The sequence below is a fragment of the Cygnus olor genome, chromosome 8, assembly GCF_009769625.2.
Source record: "Cygnus olor isolate bCygOlo1 chromosome 8, bCygOlo1.pri.v2, whole genome shotgun sequence".
In the NCBI taxonomy this organism is placed as follows: domain Eukaryota; kingdom Metazoa; phylum Chordata; class Aves; order Anseriformes; family Anatidae; genus Cygnus; species Cygnus olor.
Genome location: NC_049176.1, coordinates 12,039,537 through 12,058,187, shown reverse-complemented (window position 1 = coordinate 12,058,187; position 18,651 = coordinate 12,039,537). Strand labels below are relative to the sequence as shown.

Below are 18,651 nucleotides of genomic sequence, written 5' to 3'. Positions count from 1 at the left end.
GAGCTCCTGACTGGATAGAGAATGACCCAGTTGTAGGGCAAGATTCAGGTCAAGCTCTTAGTCAAGCATGAGACCGAAACCCCCAGGAAACAAGGTTTCATCAATTAATCATAGGGCTGGCAGGACCTTTTTCTCTATTGAAATAGTTTGTGCATCTTCCATTGCGAACACAACTACACCAGCGTGAGTGTACTCGAATCCAGTCGGTTCAGTGCTGCTGTGCAAGTCCTACAGCTGTGAGACAGCACCGGAGACAAACTTTGGGGTTCAGGCAGCTGATTTTGTTACACTGCAGAGCTTAGAGAGTAATGGCCCCTTCAGAGGGAAGTTACGGCTCTTCGGCCGAGGTGCTGTAACTCACCACGCGAATGCTCTTACTCTGTTGTAGTGCCAAATAAAACAGGATGGCACGCAGCACGGTTAGAAGTGGGGGAGCTGTATCTGGCTTAAAGCAGCTTTATGGCTGTGTAACGGCTCTGCGGCCATGCCAAGGACAGCGTTGTTTAGCTGTTTGAATAAAGAAAAAGTTGTTAGGCTCTTTCTACTACTGCAGAAGTTGTGTACTGAGATGTGCCTTTAGAGACAGCCTGCGCTAAGCTTTAGGTTTCAGTACGTTGTTTCGGAGAAACGTGGAAGAAATGGCTGATTTGCTAAATCACCTATGCACTATGGAGATAATCACTGAATCTTTGTGCTTGGATGAATTTGCCCAGTTCATATTGATCAGGGACAGGCTCAAACCCAGAACAAGGGAAGGTGCCCAAAACGAGCCGACCCCCCTGCCCGCCCTCCCTGCGAACCCACGCTTCAGTGTTCATTTAAAACACGATGGGACACACGCACGCTACCCTCGCAGGTATTTTATTCAGGATTTTTAAGAACATGCACCTTGATCAATGGGAACTTGACCAAAAACCAAATGGAAAGTTAAAGCCTGGTGTAGTTGGGGAGCACGGAAACCCCGGGAGCGCCGTCTCACACCCATTTTTGACCCTGAAACCGCCCCTTTGAGGTCCCTGCGAGGGACGGAGGCAGTGCTGTCGTGAGACCCTTGCGGCACAGCGGGCTCACCCCCTGCTCTGAAGGGGGGTGTGGGAGCAGAACCTCCTTGAGGGCTGCGCCCCCCGGCCGCCCTCACGCCCCCCGGCGCCCAGCTCCAGGCCTAGGCCGGAGGCTCGGGGAGCGGGGAGCGGGGAGCGGGGCGGGGCGGGGCCCCCCTCAGGAACCGGTGCGTGGCCGCCGCCGGCGGGCGCCCAGAGCGGGGCGGCCGCGGGCTCGGCCTCCGCCCGCCGCCGTGACGCAGGGGGCGGGGGGCGGCGGGGCCGGGGGAGGCGGGGATGGAGCCGCGCTGAGGCGAGGCGCGGCCGGGGCGCAGCGCGGGCGGGAGGGCGGCGGCGCCTCGTCCCCCCCCCCGCTCCCCCGCATGGAGGCGCCCCCCGCGGCGGGCGAGCCGGCGGCCTGGGCGGCCGAGGCGCTGGCGGAGCCGGAGCTGGGCTCGGACGAGCTGGAGGCGGCGGCGGGCGGCGCGCTGGACCGCGTCCTGCTGGAGTCGGTGTGCCAGCAGCAGGGCTGGCTGCGCGTCTACGGTAAGGGGGAGCCGGGGGGGGGGGACGGGACGTGCCGGCGGCCGGCCTGGGCGGCTGCCTGGGCGCACGGCGGGTCGGGAGCGGAGGGAACTTCCCGGCGGGCCCAACTTTTCCTTCAGTTTGTTTTTTTTTTTTTAATTAATTAATTAATATTTTTTCCGGGGGGGTGATCCAAGCCCGTCGTTACACACCCCCAGTCAGACACCTGAGCTGCTGTGTCCTTCCCTCGCCCACCCCGCCGCCCTCACGCCGCTCGCAGAGCGAACGAAGCCCCGACGGCGCCGGCATCGCCTCACCGCCCCTCCGGCACCAAGCTGGGGGTCCCTCCTCGGGCAGGCCCCGCACGCGGGGCGCTTCGCAGAACCCCCCAAAACGCCTCGTGTCGCCGGTGTCTTCTCACAGCAGGTCCTGCCCTGCTGCCCCGCTCTCCGTCCTGCCCTGCCCGGCATCCCGGCGAGGTTCTCCAGGCTCTTCCTGGTCTGTAAGACTGGAAGCCAACACGCCCCGCTATCAGTGTCGTTATTGACACGCTACCGGTTGCGTTATGCCCAAAAGGTACGGGTGGCACAAGTAAGTCACCTCCAGGAGCTCTGCTGGCTGGGCACAGTTGGTTATGGTGAGCACCACCACGGTCAGTTAGCCTTTGCCACCTCCAGCAAGGAGGATCAGGCTGCAGGTTTTCAGGGGAACACGGTCTGTTCAAAGAGCTTTGTGTTTATTCTGGGAGCTTGAAAAGCTGGTGCGGTGGGACGAGGTTGTCTGTCTGCTTTCTGTCTGGTGCTTCAAGGAGCAGAGTTATACTTAGTGCAATTAATTGTCGTAGGAGTTTGGGATTTTCAGTAGTTTCCACTTGTCTAACTTGCAGCTTCTTGCGTGGCTTTCTTTTGTTACTCTCAGCCTGATGCTGAGACTGTAAAATGCAGCCTTTTTTGAAAAAAAAAAAACACCTTTTTTGAAAAAAACAAACACCTCTGCTGCTGGCGGGGGGAGCTCAGAAGAAAGCAGAGTGCCTTCAGATTGTTTGTTTGTTTGTTTAGAATACTTTCCGAAGGTAAAATGAGAACGTACTTATGAAGAGGATGTCTGGCACCAGCCTATCTGATTGTTACCCAAGGTTATATCTCGTATGAGTGGAAGCAGGAATGTGGTTTCAAAATTAGCCACAGTGAGAAACCCTGCTTGTTGATAAAGTCGCGTCATGTGTTGTGATGTGTTTGTAGTCTGACACTAACATGTAGATAAATGGAAAAAAACTCCATGCGACGGAGCAGCTAACCGATAGGCTATAAAAATCAGGGCAGACTTCAAGCGTGTAAAAATACATCGTGTAGCCCAAGGACAATAACTAATTATTCTTAGTTTAAAAACAACTCATTATCTCTCTCCCTCGTGAAGAATCTGATGTGGTGGTGTCTTCCCTATGAAATTGCAGTTGGGTTAGCTAGAATTTGTTTATTTCCTCCTGCTTCCTAGCCTTTTTTCTTGTGTGAACACATCTGGATAAGTTTGCGGACGATGAATCAAACTGAAGCTGTGCCATGTTTGTGCACAACTAAATATGGGTTACAAATCTATGAGTGACAAGTGTTATTTATAGGATTAAAAGTAAAGCCTTGCACAGTTGTTCGAGGAACCACAGCAGCACAGCTAAAGAAAACAGGAGCAGAAAGCTTAGTCTTATTGTCTGAATTGTCTGATAAACAATGCGAACACTAACACTGATTATTTCACCATGAATGGCTGGGGGAGGGAAGGAATATCTAACATGAAAAGATGAGAACCATTTTCTTTCTAGCGTATCAAGAAATGCAGCTTTTGATGTCACAGCGTTTCTTTTCTGCATGAGACGTGGACAACTGTGCTGTGGAGTTGTTCCAAACGGAAGATAATAGTCTGAAAAGCTGTGGAAGCGCTTCTTTTAGAGTACAGGAGTTGGGTACCTGCTCGGAGACAAGTGCTTATTTCTGTGCATCTCTGTTCTGCAGCGGTGTGCCACCCAGCTCGCCTCTGTCCAAGGAGACAATTACTAGCATGAGGGGAGCTGGTCCAGTTGCAGAGCCTGTAAAACTTCATCTGTAAGCAGAGAGAAAAGAGTTTAGTCGTAAAGTACCCTCATTACTGGTCTCTGTGGCTTGCCAGCAGCATGACAGCGATGTGAGTACAGTAGGACTTTGCAATGCCTGCGATGTGATTTCAGTGTGACACTGAGGTCTCGTCTGACCTCACTACCAGATCCAAATCACAGTCTGGCTATTTTTGCATTTCCTGCGTTCCTGCAGTAGTCACAGAGTAACTTTTTCATTCTGTTTTCTGGAGTTTCGGCACCTTCTGGTTAGGTGAATTAACAAGGACCTTATCAAACCATGAAAACCGTTTCCTTGCTGAAGGACAGAGCTTGTACCGCGAGCAGCGTCCTCTAACCTCATGTTTGAACAGTGAATGGGAACATCCCATTTGCTTGTCAGAGTGATAGCTTTAATTGCTTGTGAAACACAAATCATGTGAATGCCGTCAGATGATGTTTCCAAGCACTAGTTTTGACACACAACTGATGTTTCTGTAAAATATGTATCAGTGTGTGTTGTGGTTGATGGCTTACTTCGGCCTCACGGCACGTGTGGAATGGGTAAGAGGGAAGAGATTGTCTTGCTTGGGTTAATACTATGGGTTTTTTCTCTGTAATAGGGATAACTGACTTTTGAAAGCATCCACCAGTGTTCTAAGTCAAAGTTTCAAGGTCTCTTTCTCTGTTCTTTGGAACTGATTTGGTGGAAGACAGGAGAAGGACTGAATTTACAGCTTTCTCGGTGCTAACAGTGAAAACAGAACAATTATATCGCTTGGTATGGCTGACTGCACATCCATGGATTTTGTAACAATGAATTATAAAGCTAGCGTTGCAGCATTGGTGTTAAATGTTGCATGTGATGGGGGCAGAATCAGATTTTGTCAGACTTACAACCTGTTTAGATACAGACTGTAAACTTCTGCAACGGCGGTTGTCAAATCCGTTTCTGGAGCGCCTGTTCCAAGCTCACCGTAAGCACCCGTGCACCAGAATGATGAACTGTGAGGTAGGAGTTGCTGAAATACATAGAAAACAGCACGTGGAAGAGTCTGTTCCTTCCTGAGTGTTCATCTTGGGAGTGGGCAGTGCTGCTCTGGGGCCTTATCAGGGCTAGGAAATGTCTTTCCCTTTTAGCACTGGTGCTAAAAGACGATAGTGGTTGAACAGCCTCTAGTGCGGATCGGACGTGGATGTTTTCATCACCTTGTCCTCTAATCCGGCCAGCAGCCTGGAGACATTCCTTACAGCCAGAATAAACCTCTCACTCCCCTCTCCCAGCAGCAAGAGCCTGCTCTGCAGACCGAGGCTTGAAGGGCTCCACGCTTTCTCGTGGATATTGATCTCCAGGCAGAGCTTCGCTGGCTCTGACTCCAAATAAAAGCACTAGACCCCATGTAACCAGACATAAATGTCTCTCAGCTGCCTGAAACTCGACTTTGAGGCTTTTAAGTATTGGCTGCCTGAAAATATTAGGCTTGGGCTCGGGACTGAAGCTCTGCTAATCCACATAGTGTCATGTGGAGATTAAAAAATAGCTGAGACTCAAGCGCTGTCCAGAAGCATCTCTAATCATGTGAAACTCAGTCCAAAAACCCAATTTCTGTGAGTTACCCGTTCCAGCAATCCATCATCTACCTTGCTCAACTGTATTTTATAAATGACTCTGACTCTGTGCCGGGGTTTTCTGTTTCTTTACAGCCTGCCTCGCTGTGGCTTTGTAGGTAGCTTGATACCTTTTTTTTTTTCTTTTTTTTTTTTTCCTAATTTCTACTGCAAAGGTTATCCTTTTCCAAACCATCTCTCTTTGGGTGAGCACCAGTAACAAATAGCATCTTGTTGGTGTCAGCAGATCCTCTCCTTCCATGCTCATGGCGAGATTGCTACGAGATGCCCGTGCGAGGTCAGCGACCCTCCCCGGGGGGTCACGAGCTCCCCAAACCCAGGGACCGCGTCCCGTGGCCCGGAGGAGATCCCACCAGGTGGCGGCATTTTCTTTACGGTGGTGCCGGAGCTGCTGAGGTTGCCCGAGGCAGCCCGAAACACTCCGGGGAGTGGTGTCCTCTCCGCTTCCAAAGCTTATCGCCTGTCTCCAGAAGCTCAATTAAAAAGTCACCTGAAGGCTGCCTAACAAGGAGTAGGTAGGGAGGGTGTGCTTATCGTAAAACCAAACAAAAATTCGTAACACATTGAAGTGGCAAGGCGATCTGGTGGTTGAGGGACGGCTGTTCTAGCTGCAGAGGGTTTTCTCCTAGAGATGCGTGCAGGTAGCGTGGCTGGGCTCCGTTCTGCATAAAGCTGCACTGTGTGCGCGCCCGGGGCTGTGATTAGTTGCAGGAGATCGTCTGCTGTTACAGAGGAGTTACTGCGTGGGACAAGCTGAAGGGACGGGTGGGAACTTGCTGAAGGGGAGCTTACGAGGTGTATGGCGTGTCCGCAGAGGTGGTCTCGTGTTGGAAAGCGAAGAAGGTCGGTGTTCCCGAGTATTGCTTTTCCTTCGGATCAGTAGGCTTATTTTTAACTCACGTAGCAACCCGGTGCAACAGCAGGCTCAGGAGGCAAACCTCGCTGGGCCGGGCAATGCCGTTTCCTGTGCGTTTGGGCAATGCCTGCTGTCAGGGCGTCTGACCTTACCGTGGCCTTCAGGTACCAAAGAGGCATGTTGCTTACAAACATCAGGTAACGACGGCACAAAGCGCTTTTGCGTCTCGTTAGAGTGGTAAAAAGCAATCACTTGCAGTCGGTTGTCCGCTGTAAAGGACGGAATTTAATCAGAACCAAGCTTTTAAGTAACTGCGTTTGCTACAGACTGAAAACAGACGAGCGTGCTTTGGGCAGGGGTACTGCCTTCCCTTGCCAGCCAGCAAGGGGACATCGAAGGATGCAACTGAAGCTCTCACGCAGGTGAGCTGCTCATACCTGCTGTGTGCCAGCTTCGCTGGTAACTCCTCTGGGCTCCAAGGAGTTGTGGTGCAGGGGGTAATTACAGATCCTCCATGCTGCCGCCGCTATTCGGTCTCTGCTCGCTGCCTCCTGTGTTTGTGGCTGTGACCGGGAGCACAGCTGGGGGCTGGATGTAGGCTGTTTTCTCCTTTGCTTTATTCCCAAACTTTATTGCAGTATTAGCCTGTTGACATTAAAACCATTTGCCCATCATCTTTTTTTAAGGAATGCTGACATTAATTTGTACATAAATGGTTGTGTTGTTTTTTTTCACTTTTGTTAAGAGTTTTTAGTTGTGCTCTTCCAGCTGCCTGTGTTGCGCCAAATGTTGCCTAGGTTACTAATTTATTAAAAGTCACTTAAATATTTGGAGGCATCAACAATGCTAGTGTGTGTTGGGGAAAATGAGGATGACATTATTTTAAAACACCAGCTTCCTGACTCCTGTATTTCAGTCACACGATTTATCTCTGGCTGAACATTTTCATGTGGTGCTGTTTCCTATTTTTAAACAATAGGGAAAAAAAGGGAAGATAAGAAGAGCATAACTGTGACCCGTTGACTTATTATGAGATCATGAGTTCCTTTCAACTGATATTTATAGATTTAAAAAAAAATAGTTGGGATTTCAGCATTTTCTGGTGTATATGCTTTCTTAGCCCCAAGGTCACTGAGTCGAGTTCTCATCTGGATTCCTTTGAAATCCTCTGTAAAGAGTCATAGCAATCATGGAAATATAATTTGTCTGCAAGAAAAGGAACCAAGGGAAGAGAAAAATCACTGCATTTTGGTTTGTAAACTTCTAACCGTCCTTTGTGTGTTTTGATGCCACCACCACCCCCCTCTCTGAAAGCCATTACAGAAATCATCAGGAGATGATAACATTTGTTAATTCTCTTTAATGGGATTTCAAAAGGTCACAATACTGTAGAAGGGCTCTTCTCTAAGAATCTGGATTATTTTTAATTACAAAACAAGTCGAGTAGTGCGGGTAATGAGCTCTTGGAGGTGAGGGGGGGGTCTTTGCACTTAAGTAAATGTAAAACCACGTCCTGGCTTTAGATCCTTTATTATCTAAAGAATTATTATTATTTTTTGTTACAGCTGGGAATGCCCCATTAAAAATTAGCTCTTACACTGCAAGCACTGGCAGGCACTTAGTTCAACACATTAATTCTGCGAACTGTGGGAAAACGACACCCAGTTCAGCAGATGTGCAGTGTCTGGGGTGGATTTGCATAAGAATGCGTATGCTTCTCCCGTCGGTTCTGGCTTGATTAAAACTTGCAGGCACCTTTTCCCTTCCTGTAGGGCCGTGTCTACATTCTTGGACGTTAGTGGTTTAATTGTGAACGCACTGTTTTCTTCTTTGTGAAGATAATTTATTTTATTTACACGGTGCTATGCTGTAGATGCAGGTGGTGTTTTACAGACGGAGGCTGCTTTGCCTGCCTTTTGGAACTTGTCGTCTGGACCGGAGAAGAAAGGAAATAGCTACAATGAAAAATGGCAAATGAGTGTGGAAGTGGATGGAGAATTACACGGTAGCGTATCGTGAGAGGGGAGGGGGCTGAGTGCATTGAGTCCTTGCTTCCAAGGAGGGGTGGGACTGGGAATCAGCATTGCGATGACGAGGGAAGAAGTGTGTGACTGAAAATGATCACCCCTCAGTCAGGCTCCACAGAAGCATCGGGTCTGGAAAAGGCCTTCAAGATTGCCAAGTCCAACCGCCAGATCCCTCCCAGCAATAGGCTTTCGTGTCACTGCCCGAAGGATTCAGCAGAACCTCTTCACCTCACGCCTTTTCCCAAGCTGGATGGCATGAAAAAAGCAGAGAGAGTTATTTTGGGTAGACCACAGACACCGTAGCATCAATTCTGAGAGAGCTCACCACGTTCTGGGTAGCAGTGACTTTGAACAAGGTACTGGAGACTGGATATTGGAAAAGAGGATGGCAACTCGGATTTTGGTATGAAGTTTCTGGCAAAGAGAGAGAAACTAACACGAAAGCAACGTTTTGCGTAGGCTTTACCCTTGTACAACAAATGCTGGGTGCCCTCTGCCGTGATCCAGGGCTTTGGGGGAAGAGGTTTTGTGTCAGGACTGCTTTCAGGGGATTTCTGGCATGAAGGAACAAAAGACGGTTTAGCAGTGTTCTAGACGAAGCTTAATGCTCAAGGAATGCGACTCTGGAACTGCACTGCCCCATCTCTCCTGCTAGCGATGGTTTTGTGTCGGCCTGGGAGCCAGCAGAGCACTTTGGGGCTGGCGAGCGCTGGAGGGAGTGTGCCGCACGTCTCTTGGGGCATCGTTTTGGTGGCAGGGGGGTGAGAAGGAAAGGAGGGAGATGTTCTCCCTGGGATGCGGGGAGGCTGTGAGCTGGCACTGGATGGCAGCTCCCGGCTTGCAGCCTTACCAGCTTCCAAGTTTGAAAGCCTAGAAGCTCACTTCTTACCCTTTTTTAGGGGAATGCACTTCACAGAAGAGCTCGGAGTGACTGCCCAACAGTGTAAGTGCATTTTTCCTGCTAGGAAGCGTGACTTGCCCATCCCCTTTTGCCAGCGAAGGTTTGGAGGAAGTGCAGATGGAGCTGATGCCTCTGGAGGGATCTTTTTTCCAGGGTTGGTAGCTGTATGGCAGAGGGAGTTAAAAACTTGCTTTCTTTGGTTTCTCATCCCTTGAGTCAGTGGATTGGCTTGAGATAAGCGGAGGTAATTCACACCTTAATTTAGCTGACTCTTTAGTGCATGAATGCCATCTCAACAAGATAGGGTACAGATGCTGCTCTCGTCAGCGCAACGTGTAGTAGCAGGGATTTCCAATTCTAGGAAATGTATGGAAAGCAGCAGTGGCTGGGAGGGCTGAAGCGAGCACCTCAGTCTCTTTGAGGACTGAAATAATCATGTAGCTTCAGTTTTGTGCATGGGTTTGTCATGGCAAACGGTGACAGCTTTATTAGCAATTCCCGTGCTGCCCGTTGGGGCTTTTAAAAAAAGAAATGTTTTTACTTACATAGCAAGGCAATGAGTGGTGTGAGTGAGTGCATGAATGGTTTTATTTGAGTGCTGCTCAGACGTAGGAAGATGAAGAAACAGGGCACCGCTAGGTCAGATAGCTCGCCCAAGGACATGCAAGAAACTTGGCATCAGAAGTCAGATCTCCTGAGACCTCTGCGGTGCTTTGCTTGCATAGTCTGAGTTGCATTGCCTTGCATTTGGGCTACCTTTAAGCCTGCTGCTTTACTTGGATCCTCTTGTGACTATTAATAATCCTCTCAAATACCCTATTAGCTGTCAGAGCTGCAGGTCAGCGGGGCAAGATGCTCTCGGGGGAAACTCTCTCATTCAAATGTTTATGTCTGCTTGCTCCCTTTTTTGGAAACGACAAAGGTGAAGTTTTGCTGACCTTCAGAATGTAATAAACTTATCTCCTTACAGTGATAGCAGCCTGACCTGCTGGCACGAATGAGTTTGGAGAGCTGGCACTGATTAACTTCTCTTCGTTTGTGGACTGGGCCAGGTGTTTGACTAAATCGTTGCTTCCAAGAAGGTAACTCTTCACTGTAGAGGAAAATGCATCACAGATGGAGACTGGAAAACTACAGAGCAAAGATTATACCACCTGAAGCTCCAACATACTTTCCATGGCATGTGAAATCCTGTGCCCCTGTGTAATACGTCTTTGTTTTGTTGGCTGTGTGAGGAGAGCTAACCGATCCAGATTTTCCAAATTAGTTAGCTATTTTATCTTGATATGCAGGAGTACAGTACAGTACGGGCATTATGAAAGAAGAGGAGACAAAAAGGTTCCCGAAAAAGATGTTTTATTTATGTTATGGGGTTATACCTCAGGCAGCCAAGCTGCTGCAACAAAAGCACCATGTGCTAACACTTGCTAGGAAACCATTAGACTTCTTCATCAAATAATACTGAGAACTTGCTATTTTGAGGTATGTTTCCATAATTATTTTCCATCTTTTTGCTCAGGATGGTGAGTAGTTGATAGTTCTCTTGGAAAACGTGAAATCTGGAAAAACGGAGTAGTATCACCAAAGCAGAAATTGAGAGCTATGGCAAAAGGATATGGTGTAAAAATTCAACACGCTTGTAATCCTGCTTTGAGGAGATTTATCTTTGAGATGACATAGGCTCGTGGGGTCTCTTTCTTGCTCTCTGGCAGCACTTACGTGGGATGTCAGTGAGGTATGGTGTGACTGATTACCTCGCTGAATGGATTTCATGGGGTTCTTCCTTAACTCTTCCTTCCATAAGCTAAGGTCTTGCTCGGTGAAGTTTTCAAACAGCCTAAGCTCTGTGGAGGTAATGAGTTTTATATCCCATGTAGGAAGGTAGCAAAAAAGCTTTATGGGCTTGCCATAAATATTAATGTCAGTTTTCTTTCACGTGCCCTCAGCTGGTGACTCCTCTGCTCAAAGAAGCCCAGCGTTGCAGAAAGTGGTCGTTCACATCAAGATTTGTAAGTAGTGGCAGAGCACAGCAAGCCACAGCTGTGTGAAAGGCAGCTTTCCTGGCCTTGATCCTAGGGGTTACTAACTTCCCACTTTTATAACCATTACATCAAATTAAGGAAGAAATCCTTTCTCTCTCTCCTTTTTATTTTTGGTCATCATAGGCAAACTTTACAGAAAGAAGTTATGCATTTTCTGCTCTAATTTCTTTTTTTCTTAGTTAGTAGGAAAGTCAAGAATGTGATGTAAACAGCCTCTGTTCACCAAATGATGGATGTGTAGGAGAAAGGAAGGATGATAGAAAGTAAAACAAATACTCCTGGTTCATGCCCAGTGCTGGAAAGGGAGTTTGTATGCTGTAAAAATGAAAATATGTCTGAAATAGTGGTGGAAAGAAAAAAAAATAGAGAGGAATGCAGTACTAATAGTTAAACAGCTAGGTGCTTTGAAGAGGCATTATTCTTCCCTATACTGGCAAAACTTACTTTCTGCTATTTCTTTGTCAGAATGCATTTGTTTTTTCTTTGTCAGAAAATAGAATAGGGTGCAGCTGGAAAGTTCTCTGAAAATGTAGTGTGGCTGTCATCGGTAAACCTCTGTTTAGTGTAAGAGCACTGTTCACCTGGAGCTGTGTGTCCTAAAGTTATCTGGATCCTGCCTTCATCAGAGCGTTAGACCAATTATCCCATATCATATGTTTTAGGTGGTTTGGGTTTAGTGGCTCTCGGCACCTTTGACCTGGTCCTTGGAAGGAGAAGGCAGCCAGTCATAGATAATTTTTATATAGATGAGCCACTAAGCAACTGTGAGTTATCCTGATCTCCTTAGTCCTGTGTTCTGACTTTAAAATTTTTTATAAACATATAATTAATAATTCTGTGATTCTATAAGCCCTGTCTGTATGAAGAATCTGAAGTGCAATAGCTGTTAATATCAAGAGATAGTAAAGAGATAGTAACTGTTTTCCTTGCAGTCTTCTGACTCTGTTCTCAGAATGGTTTTGAAACAAGATCAGCTCAGGACATAGAAGGCACTCTGATGAGAGGTAAGGTAGTTTCCCATGTGAGTAGTTAGGTGTTCCTATAAACATGTGCCAAGGATTAAATTGACCTACTTTTTCCTTGCTGAGAAACTGCTTACCCTGTGGGTTACACTAACTTGGACATTTCACTAACAGCTTAGAAAAAAGTGAGAGTGGACTGATAGAGCCTAGCTTTCTGTGTGCTCAGGACGACAGCTTTGGGTTGCAAGCCAGCAGGCAGTAGCCAAGGCTTCATTAACAGATGCTGTCCAGGCCGTGAGGTCCCTTGGTTGGCACGTCCATCCTGTTGGAGAATATCAGCACCAAATCCATTTACACGTCTGTCTTGTACCTAACCGGCTGTCAGGTGATTTTGAGATGCATCTTGAGTTAAAACTATGATGAGAGAGGGGTGTGGAGGGGTTGAGATCCAATATGATAAATCATCATTGTCAAGATTGTTTGTGTTATTGATGGAGTTTAGAAGGGTTATTGTTTCAGTCTAAAAACCATGCAATTATGTTTAAAAATACGGTAGCTTTAGAAGAGACTTAAAGGAAGAGCCGTAGTACATCACTTACTGGGTACTTGTATTTCATCCGTGGAACGGCTTACCGGCTGAGATGTTCTAGCTGTACTTCTGAAGCCCATTTATAATAACCACTCAATTCTATAGCTGACACAGTATCCCTCCCAGTTTTGTTTCCAGACTTTATTGATGTGGCTTCTTAGTGACCTACTTTGTGTTCACCACTTAAAGGTTGCTTTTTTTTTTCATTCCGTTCCAAAAGGAAGTGCCTTCCATGAGAGATGTTGGAAGCTCGCTAGCCAGTTTTATACTGGTGGATGGAAACTTGGACCCGACAGACTGGGTGGCCTTCGACTACACCTAGGATGGATGATGAGACTCTTAGGTGCTTTCCTTCCTAAGCTCTGTTGCTAATCATTATGAGATCCTGGAGAGGGGGTGTTTGGAGAATTAGGGAAGGAAATGCCTGTGTTTCCGTGGAGCTCTCGTTACTCATTGCTGCGAACTGTGACTGTAAGGACATTGCATTTGCCTCTTGTCCTTGCAGGGGGGCAGCAGTATGTCATGTGCTTATTACTTGCACGGCTTGAGGAAGGATCATCCCAATTCTTGCTCCTTTTACTCATTCTGGGGTATTCTCCTTTTGCATTCCTCCTTGCGGTTTCTTTCTGTAATTTCCACTAGTGGTGATTCAGTTCAAGGCTTAGCTGTATCTCCCGTCAATTAGTGGTGCTTTTGCTTTTTATCTGGGGCATGAGGTATGTGCTTGCTTATTTGTGGGGACACTTAAAAACCAGTTAATGTGATGCAGATGTGCAGTTCTCAGCAGCTGCATAGCATTTAGCTAAGTCTTATGGAGGAATTAATACCTCAAGGTATTACATATCATTGGAAAAGAGTAATTCACTTCTGTAATTTCGCAAAGTGGACATAGCTTAGTATTTGTACTCATCATCTCATAAGATTTGAGGCTTCTCCCCACCCCATTTCACTTGGGTGTCATGTTGGTATAAACACAGGTTACCCTAGAGAAAAAATCCACACCAGTCCTTTGCCTGGAACCTTAATGGCTTCTTGCTTAAATGGCTTTGGATCCAGAGAGTAGCCAGATCTTTTGTTTGTTTGTTACAAAATGGACGTGATACTAATTGTAACTGTGCAGTTTTGGCTTGGAACAGCAAAGACAGCCATGAGGAAAGTAGGTTTTTTTTGTATGTGTCAAAGGAACTTCAACAGAGTTGATGTCTAGCTTTCGTTACAGTTTGGACACAAGCTTGTCTTCGCTCCCTTGGTGTGGGGCATGCTAACTGCGTTAGGAAAACCTTTAGCAGAGGATGAATGAAGAACTTAAACCAGCAAGAGCCGCTCAGCAGTGGTGCAAGTAGCAAGGCATTTGAGGAGAAAGTTCTTCTTGTCACCCACTGTTACAAATAATATTCTGCACTCCCTGTCTTGTTGCCCTGGGGCATATTTGACTGGACACAGCGTGCATGCTGGTATCAACATGAGGTGTGGGTATGATTGTATGTGGAGAGCTGGAAGAGTTCAAATTGCCAGTAACAAGGCTAAAAGTAACTGGTTTTGAGTCACTTGCCTCAAAAGCTGAGCTTAGGGCTTTGGGCTGAGCCTCAGTAGGACTTTGAGGTTGAATGAACTGGATGTGATTGGGCAGAAAATGAAGAATTCAGCAAAAGATGTGGATGCCAGCTGCAGTGTGGTGTCAAGCTGTGTTACCCAGTGGATTGCTGGACAGAACAGCTCTTTCTCCACATTTATTGCCAGCAGGGTATGGGGTGAAGGGGGGGAAGCTGTTTTTGTTGGAGGCGAGCTCAGTACAGAGGCCGTGCTTGTACAGAGGCAAGGCATGTGAAAGCTTCTAGTGGTTTGTAGAATTTTTAGGATGTTCTTTTTCTCTGGTTGAAATATCCAGTAAGGTGGGCGAAATGTTGGCACTCATGAGGGAAAGCTATTAATTTTTATCCCGTTTTTTATTCAGTATTACCCTTCATCAGAGGATAGGAAGCAACGAATGCAAATCTGTTCTCCAACACATGCGGACACATTTTGTTGCTTGGAAGCTGAACAGGAGCTGTGATGAGTTACCAGCACCCTATTCCAGAGCTCTGACAGTCTGCCATCTCCTTAAAATTCTGACGAGCCATCACGGGTATTGTTCCTCTGCATTTTTCCCCCTTTGTCCTCTTCAAACCCGTGTTCTAATCTGAATGCCGTTGGTTTTTAGGGTTGAAAGAGATATTGGCTGCCTCTATGCTTTGCTCAGTTTTCCTTTGACAACAGAAGGGGAGAGAGGATAGTATGATTCCTCTTTTTCCCTCCTATTGATAGTGCCAATGCAGCCTGAATTAGAAGTGACTTGGAAAATTGAAGAGTTTTCTCCGGTTCTGTTTGTAATTGTGTTTCTCTCTTAAGAGTATTACGACACATAACTTCTTCCTGATAGGAAGAATTCCTTAATTGGCAAGAAACTTTCCTTAAGAAATCGCAATACATCCTAGGAAAAAGTCTTTTTGCTTCCTAAAACTTGGAGCAATTCTGCTCCCGGTTCTCTGGCAACAGTGGCAGCTTATCTTTGGAAATAAGTGCAGATTAATTTACGTGTGTCTCTTTTAAAAAGTAGCTTGCTTATCCAGATGGCAATTAGATTCAAGTTAATGGTAATGTAAAACAGCAGGATCTAGAGTAGTTTCCCAGCCTAAGTAAGGGCCGACCATTTTTACCATCCAGCTGTTTTCCAAGTGATTTATTTCATTTTCCCACTTGGCTTCCTTGCCTCACCCCCGGGTCTCAGTCTCGGTGCTCGCAGCACGGTGTGGGTGCGACGGGGAGAACAGCTGTGCTTCGCCGCTCCAATAAATGGCTTTATTAGAATTAGAGCTGTGTCTGTGTTACACCCAGACCAAATGGCTGCGTTCATCGGGTAGCTTCTAAACCAGGCTGCCGCTGTTTCCACCCTGCTTGCTTGCCGTGGGGAGCGGCAGGGCAGCCTTGGCTCAGCCTCTGGCCAGGAGGGAAGGCTGTGGGGATTTGCATGGCCTCTGTCAGGGACCAGAAGTGCTCGTGCCTTTCTCCCACTGCTTGTGTGTTGAGCGAGGTGTGCAGAAGGAAGGATGTGCTCCCCAGCAGCTCCGGAATCAGTCTGAACCACCCCGCTGTCAAAATGATGCAAAAATGCCCTCATGCCACGCTTCTAGCTGGAGGATTTAACGCGGAAACCTAGAGGAACGCTGCAAATGTCCCCTTCCTCCTCCCTGGAGAGGCCTGGCGGGCTGGTGAGGAGGCTCTGCTCTGAAATCCCACCTCTGGGACGTTTGCACCTTCACTGTGATGAAGCAGGCGCTTTCCTGGCTGCTGGGCATGAGGTACCCACCTCTGTCCACGCATCTTCGTGGCAGGTTTTTTCCTTCAAAGACTGCTTTTTTCCTTTGGGGAGCTTGTAGGGGCAAACACAGCGGCTAGAAGAAAAAGGGTTTAATTTTATCTTGCCTTAGCTGTGCTTTGAAGAAAAGAGAAGTTGGTATTTATGAACAAGATGTATTTTTGTAAAGTGCACTGTGTTTTTTAACTGTTCTGCTTTTAACTGGATTTCTGTGGGTGAGGTGCCAGAATCAAACCCAGCAGCCGGATGCTGTTCTTGCACTTCAGAGAGGAAAATACCCAGAAAGCCAGGCAAATGGACAGCAGCCCTAAAAATCTAAAAATCTCTTCGTAATCCCTGCCTTACTCCCTTGTGTTACTCCGCGCTTGGAGCTCACAGCAGCCTGAAAGCAGAGACTGAAGTATTTCGAGGGAGATTTGACAAATCCACCTGTCAGTGTCACCAGACGACTGATTTATCATCTCTGACAAGTAGAAAATTGCTTTGACTTGTCTGCAGGACAAGTAAAATTTAGTAATAGTGATGGGGTATTTTAAAAATTGTCATGATCATGTAAATCCTGTTATCTCTGTAACCCAACGTTAGCAAGCTCTGAACTGTAAAATGACATTAACTTTCTCGAAAAAAACAGTCCAGTGTTAACAGATAACTGGATATTTTCCCCCCTCAGTTCATTTTTTAATCCTGTTGTCTTTCAAAGGATGACATTTCTGTCCCTGAGCCCTATTTCCCTCCTAATAGAATGTTGAAGGAGTTGCCTTCTAAAGAAGGAGAAAAAAGCGTGTAGCTACATTGCGCTGTAAAACGCGAAGGAAGCAAAGTACGCTTAATCTGACAAAGCATCAGTGTTTAGGCTGTAAGCTCATTATAAGCCTTGTGTAGTGGGAGCTGATTTTTTCAAATTAATTTCTATGTATTACCATAATAAACATTTTAATAATATCCTTTCCTTCCCTCATATCCTCAGCAGCAGAGTTACAGAGTCCTTCATAGCAGCCCATGCGGATCTGCTCACAAGAATGCTTATAGGTATTTCCAGCTTAATTCAACGTCCCGGGTTATGCTGCTTCAGCTGCTTCTCTTGGTGCGTTTCAGCTAGCGTTCAGGATGTTTCCAGAAAATACTTGGGGAATATTAAGCCTTCCTTTTTAACCCTGATTTTATTTGGTAGTAAGTTTAAAGAAATCACATCTTCGTTTAAATCTCTCAAGTGGCTGGGAAGTAACTTCTTGTAGGTAGCATCCAACACCTTAGAAAACAAGGCTTGCACTTGCAGGGTTTTGTTTGGCGTGCTCATCGTTTGCCTGTAAAGAGAAGTGGAGCTGAGTGTTTGCTGCTGCTGTGGATGAAGGGTTGGGGAAATTTAGAAAGCAGAAGTAGGACACTGTTAGATGACAGAAACTGGTAGGGGCCAGGGAGCTGTGCAGAACCCAAAACTACTTGCAGCTCCCTAGAAGCTCCCTAACTTCCAGTTTGTCACCCATTTGGTCCTGCAGCTCGCTCTGCTGTTGCTGCTGTTCTTCACTCTCATCGTTCGTCAGCAACTTCCTAGAAATAAAGTGTCCAAAAAATGCCACAGCAATCCCGGATGGTCATAACACATCCTCTGGGATCAGTCATTTGCATCTAGAAACCCTCTTAGTTACTGGCTCGGTTTTCCACAACAATCTCATGTTCAGTATGTTGTCCACGATTACCCCATCCCTTTCAACACTTGTGCTTCTTGAGTTTCTTTGCCATCAGTAGCTTTGAATATTTGCCACCTACCCTTGGGTGTCTTTAATGTCTTGTGCTGTACCACGCTAATGGTCAGCAAGTAGAAGAGATCTGAAAGCTGTCTGTGTGAAGGCTAGATGAGCATTTGAAATCAAATTAAAATCTCCCAGCAAAATACTAGATTAATTGTGAGTTGTGGCATGTAAAGCTGGTGGTACTTGTCTCTTCTCTACCCTCGGTTCCTCCCTTCCTTCTTTGGCCCTTCTGTCACTTGCTGGTTGGGCTTATTTGGGGGACCAGGGGACCTTTTCTAAATAAGATGCAGCAAGTGCAGTAGTTAAATGTAGACATCCAAGATAACCGCAAAAAAGGATTTAGTAATTGTAAAAGTCTTCTCTCAGAACCTCCGTGGTAGAATTAAGGCATAGATAAGATGTATGACATTTTCTCAGTGATTACATCCATTAGTACTGAAGTTAGACAGTGAAATCTAGATATGTTTTTGTTTTTCTATTTTTCTTTTCTTCTATTTTTCTTTTTTTCCATTTTTTTTAAAGCTCATAGATGGCTGCTGGTAAGTGACAATAATTCTGCTATCTTCAGGCTTTTCGGCGGCAGCTTGTTAAGAAATCTTGTATTCCCAGAACCGTACTGTTTTAAAAACGGGGGGGTTGGAGGGTTGTGGCAAATGAGGAAGTAAACAAAGAGCCTTTGGAATTTTAGTCTGCTGCAAAGAGGAACAGGTTCATTGTTGCAGGAAGAAATTGTTTCTAAGTTCTAAGAAACTTTTGAAAAAAAAAAAAACCAACAAAAATAGCAACCCTTAAGCCTGTGACCTGATACACACTTTAAAAGTGTTTCAACATCAACATGGATACAAGCAATAAAGATGGAAGATAGGAGTTAAAAGCACTTCTAGTGAAAAT

General features: G+C 46.4%; 1 long non-coding RNA gene across 1 annotated transcript in view; it reads left to right on the top strand.

Annotated features, from left to right (window-relative positions):
• Positions 1-1,452: 1,452 nt before the first annotated feature.
• Positions 1,453-18,651, top strand: part of LOC121074380 — a 51,873-nt gene continuing 34,674 nt past the window's right edge. The window contains exon 1 of the long non-coding RNA XR_005822298.1: positions 1,453-1,586. This is a non-coding gene — a long non-coding RNA (uncharacterized LOC121074380). The remainder of the gene's footprint in view (positions 1,587-18,651) is intronic.